The sequence below is a fragment of the Physella acuta genome, unplaced genomic scaffold, assembly GCF_028476545.2.
Source record: "Physella acuta isolate Inbredline_101_S28 unplaced genomic scaffold, ASM2847654v3 ptg000596l, whole genome shotgun sequence".
In the NCBI taxonomy this organism is placed as follows: domain Eukaryota; kingdom Metazoa; phylum Mollusca; class Gastropoda; family Physidae; genus Physella; species Physella acuta.
Genome location: NW_026732115.1, coordinates 469,348 through 479,352, shown reverse-complemented (window position 1 = coordinate 479,352; position 10,005 = coordinate 469,348). Strand labels below are relative to the sequence as shown.

At 34.1% G+C, this 10,005-nt stretch overlaps 1 long non-coding RNA gene across 10 annotated transcripts; it reads right to left on the bottom strand.

Moving 5' to 3' along the window:
* Positions 1 to 5,820: 5,820 nt before the first annotated feature.
* LOC131947514 (uncharacterized) lies at positions 5,821 to 9,686 on the bottom strand. Of its 10 annotated transcripts, none has more exons than XR_009387894.1 (5): positions 9,545 to 9,686; positions 7,021 to 7,138; positions 6,711 to 6,853; positions 6,291 to 6,355; positions 5,821 to 5,975 (listed from the first exon to the last, which is right to left on the bottom strand). It is a non-coding gene; the product is annotated as an uncharacterized LOC131947514 (long non-coding RNA). The 10 variants fall into 10 exon arrangements; XR_009387898.1 differs by lacking the exon at positions 9,545 to 9,686 and adding an exon at positions 9,444 to 9,462; XR_009387897.1 differs by lacking the exon at positions 9,545 to 9,686 and adding an exon at positions 9,433 to 9,451.
* Between the last annotated feature and the right edge of the window lie 319 nt (positions 9,687 to 10,005).

Below are 10,005 nucleotides of genomic sequence, written 5' to 3'. Positions count from 1 at the left end.
GTATAGAAAACATTAGGGTAGAGATTACTAAACGATATAATATAGGATTATGTAATATAGAATATATTAGTATATTATTATAGAATCTAGGCTATACAACAAGTAATACATGATATGATTGCACAATAGAAAAAATACATAATATAAAGGCCCATTTTTTAATCGAATTTAAGACTCATTTCGTTTATAAAATTAGTTATTACAAAAAAAAAATTGCAGAATACGTAATAGCTATTTTTATCGAATTTATACATAGAATGACTATATAATCTTAAGAACATGATTATGTAGTGGCGTAGGTACAAGGTGTGCCAAGGGGCTATACCCCCCCCCCCGATATATATATATATATATATATATATATATATATATATATATATATATATATATATATATATATATATATATATATATATATATATATATATATATATACATATACATATACATATTTACTGTACTCAAGTAGTACCCCTAACCAGAGGCGTCACAAGGTTGGGGGGGGGGGCGGGGCTGAGGACTGCGCAAGGTGGCAAAATTTCGGGGGTGACACCATGGCGAAAAATAGCAAAATATATAGAAGAAGTAAGCATTTTGCCAGTTCAATAAATGACTAATGAGAGTTAACTGTACTAATAACTGACTGCAGATAAAAAAAATATACAATTAACTGTGCACGTTTAAAAACTATCATTCAGGGGGGGGGGGGGGGTGAGGGGAGATGACACAAACTGCAAAATGTACAGGTGAATACATGCTTGTTGAATTTTTGGATAACAGATTTGCTAAGCGACGACCGGAGAGAGGCTGATACCAAAATCTAATAATTTACGATGAAAACGATGCTTTTTTTCACATGAATTAATAGGTGGATTATGTGCAAAATTTGACGCCATTTGGGAAAATGGGAAGTCACCAAATGTAGCTATATATATATATATATATATATATATATATATATATATATATATATATATATATATATATATATATATATATATATATATATATATATATGCATATCTAGAATTATTTATATTTCGCTCTATGTATATATATAATGAAGTTTTGCTTGTTTGTTTGTGGGTTTGTTTATGTCCTCTATGCAGCACTACACCTTTCATCCTATGACCATGCAACTTAAGTTAAGAATACCACTGGATATATTTCACAAGCACGGTGCCCCAGCAGGGCGCGAATCGATTCTATATATAGATCCCTATATAGGGTATATATACGTAAAAGTAGATTGCGGTTTAATCCCGTTCATCCGCTCGCCATAAAACTTCAGGGGAGGTTATTTTTTTTTTATTTTAACAGGGCGGCGTTTCTGGAGGGTGCAATTTTTCTCTACACAGTTTGTAAAAAACAAAACGGATGCTGTTTGACATCGTTTATCTGAGTGCCGTTAAACTTTCGAGAGTTAATGAAAACACTCACGAGAAGGTTTCTGCGAAAACAAAAATTAAAATTTATTATGGGCGTTTCCCTGGAGGGTGCGATTTTTGTTAATAAGCGGCTTGGCGCCTGAAAATCCAGGGCGGCGATATTAAAACTGCATGGGGGCTAAGGTAAAAAAGCAACAACAGGCGCAGCCGCCGGCGCCCCGGATATTACGTAACCCGAAGCGCCCCGTGCTACCATGTGAACACTATGACGCCTACGTTCGTTTTTTTTTTTTAAATTTATACACTAAAGACACGATGGGCAACAATAATTTTTGACTATATGGAATCAGGCGCGTCTGCCGGCTCCCCGGCAGGAAGCGATTTGGCGCCCTGAGATATCCTAAGGTTGTGTTAAAGAGCACTCTACAATATTGACCCTGTGGCACACGACATTCGATGACAATTCGTTTGACCCGATGCGCCACTGGCTTCGGGAGGAACACTATGAGTTTTAAAAGAGCGCTCTACAGTAGGGAAATTTTTTGTCTACTGCACCACTGGCGTGTGGTCTAGCGCCCCTGTGTGGGTCCCTCATAAACACTATTGCGCCTACGTTCGTTTTAAAGAGTGCGATACATTATGGATACAATGGGCTACTGTGTGCGGTAGAATTTGCGCCTCAACAACTATGATGAAAGCAATATAACACCGGCTTTGATTACATTTAAATTGTTTAGATTTAGAAATCAATGTCAAGCGTAAAAAAATACGTGATTGCTAATGTAATTATGGAATCCTCTTAAAATATTGCGTCAGTCTGTCTTCTGAGACCGCAGCAACGCGCGGGACGGGTTCGCTGGTTTAATATATATTTCTTCTATATAAATAATTCTCTTCATGGATACCATAGAAAACACCAAGCTGTAAGCGCCCCTAGCAGCCCCCTCTCTTTCTCTCTATCCCTACCACCCCCATCCCTACATGGTCTAGTGAGCTGTGGTTCAAGCTAAATGTTTACAATCGTAGAGCCGGGTTTAGTGACAGCTATTAGGGGCAGATAATTTAGTTTGAAACGATTTTAAACTTAGTGGAGGTAACTCAGAGGGGGCTGCTTTCACGAGGAGTGGGGGGGGGGGGTTAGGATTTTTGGGAAAGGAGGGTGGGGAGGGGGGGTTATCGTCCTTAACGAGCTACTGATAGTGTTTTAAAGCAAATATTTTCAGTGGCAGCATTGTTACTGTCAAATTCACAAATTATGAATTACAGAAAAGTAGAAAATGAAACAACAAAATAGCGGCGTATGATAGCGGCTCGTAAAATATAAAACACAATGTAAATACCTTTGTTATACCTACGGAAAATAATAATATGTAACATGGATTCCTGAAATTTTGCGCTGCTTTAATTTTTAACGTTGGGATCCTCCATCGACATCCATACTCTCCTTTAGTATGTTCAGGCTTTTTTTTTTCATTTATGGGAAGGGATGATCGGAAAGTGTGACGACACATTTTTGCTTTCATCCGTTATTTCGGGCTTTAAAAGATTGCTTTTGGTATTAATTCATTTATTAACTCAATGTTTATCGAGGTCAGTACATATTATAATAAACCGGGAGTGATCTCCCCTAAACTTTCTCGAATATTCTAATATAACACTACGGGGAATGGCAACTCGGGATATAGACATGATTTTTAATCCATTTTAAATACTTAAACTTTTTAAAATAGAATAAAACCTCGTAGAAAAAAGAATTGCACACCAAGTGAACGTCAAATAAAGATGTGCATAATAGTGCGCAACATTATTAGTACTTTATAAATTTACGTGCGATTTTTGAGAAATCGGAAATAGCGTAAATTAGTACTTCCTGTCAACGGAAATCACTCAAAATTTGACAGAAGGTAGAGAATTAGATCTTTTGCTTACATGTGAAAATTTTCATTTATCTATCTGCAATAGTACTCAAGTTATAGGCTTTTGAAAAATTCAAAGTAGAAAAAGTACCACTTTCGGTTATCGGAAATCACTCAAAAGTTTATACGGATCTATGATTTTGATAAAATACTTATATATGAAATTTCATCAACCTAGCTGTAACGGTACTCAAGTAATCGTGTTTACACACAGACACACACAGACACAGACATACGGACAAGATTGCAAAATTATGTTTTTCCGTATCAGTGAGGTGTAAAACGTCGAGATTTGTAAAAAAAAATCTCGATTTTTTTTTTGCACGATTACAAGACTTTCTCTATACTTCGTATATACGAGAAAGTAAAAATACAGTTTCAGGGGAACGGCGGAGGGGGTTATGTGTTGAGGTGTAGTGTTTTTAAAGAGAGTGGTGGGGGGGGGGGAGCGAAGATCTGGCTTTTTGTGAAAATTTGTTACAATTAGAGAAGGGGGGTTTGGTGCAAAATCGTCTGAAGAGTGAGTCGTGGTTAATGGGTGACCACTTTATGATTGTATATTGACGTCACCATTATTTTGGGCGGTGGCTTTATGTGACGATATGTAACGAGAAAAAAGAGGGTTGAGTTAATGGCGTAGCATTTATTTTGCATTTTTTAAGGATACAAATAATAAAAACACTGCTTATTTTGTTTTACATGTGTGACGACATTGTGTTAACCAAATGTATTGAATAGTAGGACTTACAGATTATTAGTTCTCTCCCCCCCCCCTGAAGCAATTACCCCCTGTCATTTACCCCCCGCCAAGGAGGACATCTCCCCCCCCCCCCACACGCACACACCTCTTAAGGTACAGCTGGGGTTAGGGTTATGGTTAGGGTTACGGCTAGGGTTAGCGTTAGGGCTAGGGTTAGAGTTAGCGTTCTGGCTAAGGTTAAGATTATGGTTAGGGTTACGGCTAGGGTTAGGATTAGGGCTAGGGTTAGAGTTAGGGCTAGAGTTAGAGTTTGGGCTAGGGCTAGCGTTTGTGCTAAGGTTAGGGTTATGGTTAGCGTTAGAGTTAGGGCTAGGGTTAGAGTTAGGGCTAGAGTTAGGGTTAGCGTTCGGGCTAAGGTTAGGGGGTTAGCGTTAGGGCTAAGGTTAGGGCTAGGGTTAGATTCAGAATTAGAGTTAGTGTTATGGTCAGGGTTAGGATTAAGGCTAGGATTAGGGTTAGTGTTATGGTCAAGGTTAGGCTGAAACCTAAGTCTAGAGTTGGTTTTGGTTATGTGTTAAGTTTTAGGCTGAGGTGAATGCTTAGGGTTTGGTCATTTTTTTATCGATTAGGATTAAGGAAATACATAGGTATAGAGTTTGAGTTAGGATCATAACTTGAGGCCGGGGGGGGGGGGGGGGTTCTCCAGTGGGGTTATTGACAAGGGGTAATTGCCCCGGGGGGTAAATACGGGAGGGGGGCTCCTCCGGGGGGGGGGGGTAATTGACGGGGTGGGGGTAATGTCATGTAGCCAGGTCCACTATTAGAAAGCCAAGATTCCAAACTCTGTAGCCTTATGTATGTAGGTAATCTAATCTCATACAAGTTCATGAAAGCAACATCAAAGACGAGAAATAAAAAGAGCCATCGTTGTCGGCTTATTTAACAGGGAAATCTTAGTCTAAATCAATCCACGACAATGTCTTTAAGACAATAAACCTTAACTTTGCTTGAAATAACAATTTCGTTCTTCATTCAGTCAAACTCAACATTATGGCTTCACTGAACTTTGTCATTGAAAGGCATGTGTAGTTTGAAATGTGTGTCTGTTAAAATTGTACAGTTGATACCGAATATATCCAGCCTTTTTCTTCTTCGTTCAGCTGCTTTTCTTTCTGGATTTCTTTTCTTATCTTTTGTCAATCCAAGAACAAGTGTTGTATCCCCAAGATAGGTTGCTATCCCCAACTATAGAGCCTCATCTACACGGGAGATTGAACTCAGGACTTCTCGGTTTAGCAACCACGAACTTTACAAGTTCTTGATTTTGGTATTGGCGTGTCAGTTTTCTTCTTTATTTAGTCGACATCTAAAGTTAAACAAAAACAGTTGCCTACCTCAGCAAAAATCAATGTAGGCCAATTATGGCCAGTGTAGCAATTAGCAACATCAAAGTTGATTTGGATTCCATGCAACACTCATTCCATACTTCTCTAGTGTGGAGGTCTTGCTTATTAATATTATCCTGTTTGTTTGATACTTTTCTTTAACTTAATAATATTAACCATAGACACTTTTTGCCTGGAGTACAAACTGGGTCACAGTATTCTCTGGTAAACAATTAAGTTCTTTTCCAAATATATGCTCAGCTAATAGAAACAGCATTCCTAGATTATTTATTTTTTTTTGTTTTTTTTTTTTAAAAAGCTTCAGCTGTTTTAATGTCAACTTGTGCTGGGAATACTATAACTACATACAACCCTTTTCAGCTTTCAATCACTTGCATCTTATGTACAAAGTATGAAAACCAAAAACATCAAATTTTGAGAAATAATTTATTTATGAAACAATTGCATATAATTATAAAGCCAAACATTAATATATCAAGATTATTGCAATTATCACCATTTGCAGATTCTTGTTTAACTATGGTAGATGGAAGTATTAGTTGCCTTTTACATCACTTTTCACTTCCTGAAACAAAACAAAATGATTTTCTTAATCATCCATCTGAAATAATAAAATTAGCAAAAAAAAAAATCTTTAGTTTAAATTAGTTTAATACATCAAAACAAAACAAGAAAAAAGTGATTGAATGAGATGAATCACGGCACAGATATCTATAAAATTTTGCTTTAGTGATAAAGGGGGAAAAATTTAAGTTATTTTAAGTGAAACATAAGCTAGAGAAATAAACTATTAGGCCTAATTTAAATAATTTAATTCCTTTCTCCCAAAACACTACATGTATCCTTAAAAAAAGAAAACTTAAAATTTATCAATATTTACCTTGTGTATAAACTCTTCTGTACATCTACTGTATCAGCTTGATGCTCATTAGGTATGCCTAGTTCCTGTTGAGCAGTTAAGACAGATTAAGTAAATAATTCAAATTTGTAAGACAAACCACTAAATGATACTGTTATATATATATATATATATATATATATATATATATATATATATATATATATATATATATATATATATATATATATATATATATAAATATATATATATCTTTCCTGCAAATCAGCATATTTTGCAAAACAAATATTTAAAAAAATACATAATGATATTGTATCAATCATCACCACTGACTTGGTTTTACTAGGTAAAATATTTTTTTAAATACAATATTTATACCAATAAAAATCTACCTCCATCAACATGTTCAAAATAAACCAAAGCAAACTTGTGATAACTTACCTGATTAATGTTTGAGAGGATTCACCCAGTTCTCGCCACTGAAGCAGATTAGATGCATGTGTTATTACACTTGTGATATACTGATTGCCATTTTGTGTACTTTTAGTCCTGGAGATCTATGTTGTAGGCATAGACTGTTAAACCTGGATAGTAATATTATAGAAGTAAATTATATCTAGTATAATATAAATATTTTAAAATATAAATGACACTAAATTATATTTATCATTATTGGAAATAAAAATGGTACAATTAAGTTATAAAAAAACAAATTATAAAATTTAAAGCAGCTTATTAATAATTGTCATACCTTTTCCTACTTTTATGTCAAATGTAAGAGGTAATAGAGAAAGAACATCTTGTGTCATTTAGTATGCTGTAGTCTTATTACTGGTAAAAATCAGATCTTCCCTTTTTTTTGGATGAACCTGTAAAAGAGAAATTACAACATGGATAAACACAATGAATATCATATCTAATCCTCAACTAGTTATCACCCCAATCCTAACCTCATTTTTTAAAACCAATTTCTAAATATGTTTTCAGAACAAATGTATGTTAAGTCTACCTATTTTAATGTTCAGAATACTAATATTTATCAAAACTACCTCCAGTTGAAATTCAAGATACCTTTATAAAAAGTTATTATGACTTTAACTTTGTGTAGTTGTTATTTAGGCTATTTGTTTAATTTATATTATTTAAATTAATATTTCATGCCTTGTTTTAAAAAGATCTACAAGTCTACTTTTGATTTTATGGTATAATCTGATAAAAATTAGGCTGCTACATCTGAAAACTAAGGTCAATGCAAAGACTTCCAAATTAACGATAAGTAGGCTTGTATAGATATTGTATATAATTACTAGCCCAATAGTATTACTCTACGACCAATGTATAGGACTTAATGTATCAGACCTAATTCCTATAATTAGGCCTACTAATTATTAAATAATTAATAGATCTAACAGTAGGATAATTACAATTATGGGCCTTAGCTGACATAGAGAGCTGAATACTTAACTAAACATTTTTAAAAATTATAGTAAGCTAAGTGAGTTGAATTATTTTATTTAGCTAGGCCTAGGCTATAATATACTCTATAGCAGTCTATAGTTAAGTGATAGCCGCAGAGTAGCGTATATCATAATAATTTCAAATTAAATCTATAAGCAACATTAAGCCTCTGCCTTGTTGCCTAATTAAAAACTAAAGCCTATTAAGCCTTTTCCTAATAAGCCTTTGGCCTAATTTAAATAACAGCCTATAGGCCCTATAATATATAAATAGGCTAAACTACTTGTAAGACCTAATAGTAGTAATAGACTAATGACTAAGAGTGCTAGGCCCCTTTCCGATATTATATAATAATTGCTTGATCGATATCATAATATCTAACACTGATTACATTAATTTACATAAGGCTATACCATCTTAACTATGACTAATACTTTTTCTACTAATAAAATAGGCTATCTCTAGTTTAAACTTAGGCCTAATAGTAATTAGTAATTATAATTAAGTAGGCCATTTTATGACATTTATAAAATTTTTAGTAGATGGCCGAGCCTTAAATTTAAATACTAAAATAGATTTAGCATACTATGCCTATTGTTGGTCTAATTAATAATTTATTTTTCATTTAGAATTTTAGATCTCCAAAAGATAGGCCTAGGTCCTAAATAAATTATTTTTATTTTATTGAGCCCGCCTTAATGTATAAGATGTGATCTGTTTTTTTAATAAAAATAACCCTACACAATACTAGGGATTTAACTAATATCTAGTACTACTTTAGGCCTATTTAATTATTTATTAGTAGGCTGAATAAAATCTAAAGCTATAAGGCCTACTTTATTACTATATTTGCCTATTATTCTATAATTAATTTATGTTTTCTTTCAATACATAGTAGATCCTGTGGTACCTCAACATTCTAGTGCCTCGACATACCAGATTTTTTAAATACGAGCAGTTGAGCGAGTAATATTTCGCTTTGAGTTACGCGCAAAATTTGAGATACCATATTTCACAGTTCATGTAAAAGAAATACCCCCAAAAAGATGCAAATGATTATTTATCGCAGCTATTTAATTATAATAATAAGCGTCTTACTCATATTTGCAGCATTATGAAAGGGAGAAAGAAATAAACTTCCTAAACAAGTTTTATTTTAAGCTACCAGCACATGAAAGTGACTTAAATTAAGCATGGCAAAAAAGAAGAGAAAAGCTGTCACGAAAATTAAGCTATCGTAATAATTTTATTTAGTATTTATTTAGGCCTTACGTTTAAGTCTTAAGTGCAACAATGCTCAGTGAATTTTAGCCATTAATGTCATTAAGTTTAGGAATGATGTCACTGTACTTGTGTAGCTTTAACTTTAGTATATATTATTTTTAGACCTAAGCCTAATCTTGTAGATATAGATCTACAAACAATTTGAAATAGAAGAGATTTAAAATTGAGTAGATCTAGACTTCTAGATCTAGATCCTAAATGCTAAAGGACAGCTATGCCACAGAAATAATTATCTTTCTATCTAGTCAATCTAGACTAGTCTAGATCTAGCTAGTGCTACTGAAAAATTACTAGATTTTCTAGATCTAGATTCTATCATTTACTTTCGACGCACTAGGCATACTTTTAACTTGTTCTCTCTAGTCAATAATGTAGATTTCTAGATCTAAATGTAAATCCTGATCTTGTAGATTTGATTTACGTAGGTTTTACATCAGTGTAAATCGTTGATCAAGTAGATCTAGTCTAGATCTAGATCTGGACTAGCTCTCGTCAAAACAAAATGGCTGGAATATTAGCTTCAAAACACCTACAGTTTATGCTTTCCTAATTGTGGAGAGCATGTTTAATTATTGTTTTATTTTCAACGACAGTGTTGACTGAGAAACCACCAAAGGGTTTTATTCTCAGCGACACAGTCGGAGAGAGGCTCAACGATTCTGTCGTTGAGATGATCCGCATGGGGTGGACACGGCGCCAGCGTCAGTTTGTTTTCAACTGGAAAACTTTTGGCTCTATTGTTGGCGTCTGCTTGCCAATTTTCTAAGCCGAGAGGGGGCGGGTGGGGGTGGGCATGGGAGAATACTCTACAAAAACTTGAACTGTTTACCTCCCTTTTGAAAACTAAATAACATTTTGAAATAAAAAATTAACTACATGGAAATTATAAACAAACATTTGCCAATGGTTTGAGCAAGCGTGTTAATTATATACATAGTTTTGAAAGTAGTACTCAAGCAAAGAGTAAAGTGCTGGCGATTTGCTATTACATAAT